General features: G+C 40.3%; 1 pseudogene; it reads right to left on the bottom strand.

The window, feature by feature from the left end:
- Positions 1-1,735: 1,735 nt before the first annotated feature.
- On the bottom strand, positions 1,736-2,179 carry LOC133766873 (M-phase phosphoprotein 6-like; annotated as a pseudogene).
- Positions 2,180-3,673: the final 1,494 nt, after the last annotated feature.

Genomic DNA, 3,673 nt, shown 5'->3' on the forward strand with positions numbered 1-3,673 from the left:
ACTGACAAACACTCAGTCAAAGGGTTGCTGGAAGGAGCAATGTGAGTGCTCTCTGGATCTCCTCAACCCTGAGGACAGCAGGAAAATTTCTGCACAGTTATTTCTCCCCTAAGAGAAACCGTAACTCCCTGGATGCCCAAAAAAGGAAACTGGTGCAGATCCCAAATATTTTGCCATGGTGCTGAGCTGAATGGATCTATGCAAGAGTTAGATTTTTTTGTTTTTTCATTGGGGAATAAGCCCTTTAGACCTTATACTTTAACCCCACTTCTGCAGCAATCAAACCAACGCAGAAACTTGCAGTTGCGAATATTTCTGAAAGATCTGACTAAGCCATTTTTAGATGTTTTCCAGTCTTCATATGCCTTTCCCTCCCACAGAGCGCAATTAAAAAGGCACCTTTAAAAGGCTATTAAAAAACATTGATTGGCTTAACCGTGCTAATGTCATGGCTTTAAAATAAAATTCTATTAAGTCTTAAAATATTGCCGACAAGTACTTTGCAGCAGAAACTCAAGAAAATCATCCCAGGGCTTCTGCTACTCACAGATATTTAGTGAGTTACTTTATTTTAGTTCATCTTTATGATCTTTTGTCTGGAAATTTTTTAAAATCTTCTTATAGTTCTCATGAAATAACTGCCTTTGTGAATCCTTACGTATACAGTATGTAGTAGCACCAATATTTTCCCAGGCCACCAGAGTGAATTCATAAAGATAGACATGTCCACGCTGATAGTACTTTGTTGCTACTGATACAAAAGGAGATGATGGTGCTTTCTCATCATATTTTTAAAACTGTCATGTTTTTAAAATTGAGAGACAGATACATAGCTCTCATCTGCTAGTTCACTCCATAAATGCCAGGAGCCAGAGACTCAATCGGGGACTCCCACGTGGGTGGCAGGGACCCAACTATCCGAGCCATCATCTGCTGACTCCCAGGGTGCCAAGCTTTATCTTAACCGCTCCACCAAATGCCCAAAACCTCTCCTCACATGTGATTGTTAACATCTCAGAGTAATGTTCCCTCAAAGAACCATCCCAAGAATTATTTTGGATCCTGGTTAAGTATATGTAATCTCTTTCTCATCATATACTGAATCACCCTTGGCCCCCGAGAAACTCAGGAGCTCAACACAAACATGAAACTCCTGTCCTCTCCTGTTGTTGTTTTGAAAATGTGAAAACAGGTGTTTATTATACAACAATTTTTACAGTTAAATGCTTTCAACAAAAACTCCTTATACTATAAACTGACAATGACTTTCCAGCAAGTAAGTTCTTCATGCTCAAGAAGCATGTTTGTTTTGGATGAATTTATAGACCATAAATTGATTCCAAAATGTATATATGAATTGGCTTGATGTGATTAATAGTATAAAGTGAAATATAAACACTGGCAATAATTTCTGTGAGTCAATTCAAGGTCAGGGACTAGAGAGATGCATTTAAAACAAAAATCCGAGCTTAAAAAAAAAAAAAAACCTCTATGAAGCAAGCCTTTCTTATGTATGTTGGAAGGTCAAGGGCTGGGGATCCAGTCTTGATGAACACCATTGAGCAAAGGATGTACAACATCAACCACACATCTGTTTCAAAAACAGCATGTTTCAACATGACACATTTCTTCACAAATAAACACTGCAGTATTAATAACAATAGGGTGCACCACCAGGATTAAGTTCCAAAATGAGCTGCTCCCTGAGCTGTAACTTGGTTCATCCGCTTAAATCTTAGGGCTTTAAAAACATCTTCTTTGTTTTGACTGGCTTATGTCTTCATTTGCTTCTTCTTCATAATTGGCAAGCTTTTTTCCAATTGTCCCTATCAAGGTCTCATGCCTTCAGTTCTTCATCTAACACATCAAGCTTCACCGTTTCATCTTCGACTTTCTCTGCTTTGTTCTTACGATTCATGTGAAGCATTAATTTCTCAACCTCAAGATTAAACCCTCTGAATGACATGCTTCTGTAGCGAAGATTTTCATACAACAAGAAACTCTGCTCTTCTATTATGAAACTCCCTTTCTCTTTCGGTTCTGGCAAATCCAAGTACCAGAGCTCTGATTTCTTTTCTTCCTCTTTAAGTTGTTTCTTGGTTTCCAAGCCCAGTCCCCTTTGCCTGATCTTCACATACAGCAAGATCTTGGACAACTTGGTCTTGTGCTCAGCTGCCATGCCAGCTACAGCTCAGCACCATGCATACGGGTCTTTTGTTGTTGTTATAACAGGATTTGTTCAATTTACGGAATATTTATAAATAATCAATTCATAATATCCACGGTTCCCCCCTGGACTGAAATAATTTCCTGTTAATCATGAGTTTGCAAGTGGACTGATTAAATACTATACCACTTTGTAGAACAGAAGAAAGCATTTGGTATTCTACAGTTAACAGTGTTTTGGTTTTCAATTTTTCCAAATGCTAAGTGTACCCTGTGAGAGGAAGTGACTGGAATAGGCCAAGCAGCACAGCAAGGCAAGGTGCAGTATTTGGAGAACAGGACCTCTGCCAGGGAGTCTTTTCCTCATTTCCTCAACTCCACACTACTGTGATAGACATGGGGAGTTAGGGGAGACCCCCGGGCTGCCTAGGCTGCCTCAAATCCATTCCTCTATGCTCTGAGTCTCTCTGTATTAGCTCTTTCCCTCTCAAGTCCCTCCCACATGTCCTTCAACACCAAGTACTAGGATCAACTCTAGGAATGCCACCTGCAATGGCACCACCCCAATCTCCTAGGGACACTCAGTGACTCTGAGCTTGCAATACCTGCCTCATTTTTTAAGATATTTTTTAGTTATTTGAAAGGCAGAATTACAGAGAGAAGGGGAGAAACAGAGAGACAGAGAGAAAGGAGAGGAGAGACAGAGAGATCTTCGATCAGCTGGTTCACTCCCCCAAATGGCCTCAATGGCTAGGTTAGGACCAAACTAAAGCCAGGAGGCAGAAGCCTCTTCCAGGTCTCCCACACAGATGTAGGAGCCTAAGGACTTGGGCCTTATTCCACTACTTTCCCAGGCATAACAGCAGAGAGCTGGATAAGAAGTGGAGCAGCTAGGACTCTAACCAGGGCTATATGGGATGCTGGCATCTCAGCTGGCAGCCTACCCACTATGCCACCACGGAAGACCCCAATACCTTCTTCCTATCTCAACTGATACTCATACATGGCTCGCTATTTGTTGGCAAGTACTATCAACTAATCAGTTTTAAAGGTCCCCTGGGATAAAGTCCTCTTGAAATATTGTTTTAATTTGTGAACCAACCTCAGGTAAACCTCTTCATATTTCCATGCTAAGACCCAAGTATGCCAATAATTTGGCCCCTTTCAAAGTGTCTTTATTGGTTCATCACTTATTCAATGGGGCCAAGAAAGACTTCTCTTAATAGAACAATAATCTTCTTTATGTTAAGATAAAGAATATGCTTGGAGCATATTTAGACTTGCTTGGATCTCTGTATTATTCCACTCTTATTATCATGTATGGCCAGATAATATAGGTATGTTCATTTTCTACCACTGCTATAAGAAATTACCACAAACTTGGTATAATATATAAATTTACTATTATGGAGTTTGTAGTTCATGAATCCAACACAAATATCACCAGGGTAGGACACAGGCATCTACAGTGCTCCTTTCTGGAGGCTTCAGGAGAGAAGCCATGTCC

The sequence above is a fragment of the Lepus europaeus genome, chromosome 1 (genome assembly GCF_033115175.1).
Source record: "Lepus europaeus isolate LE1 chromosome 1, mLepTim1.pri, whole genome shotgun sequence".
NCBI lineage: Eukaryota > Metazoa > Chordata > Mammalia > Lagomorpha > Leporidae > Lepus > Lepus europaeus.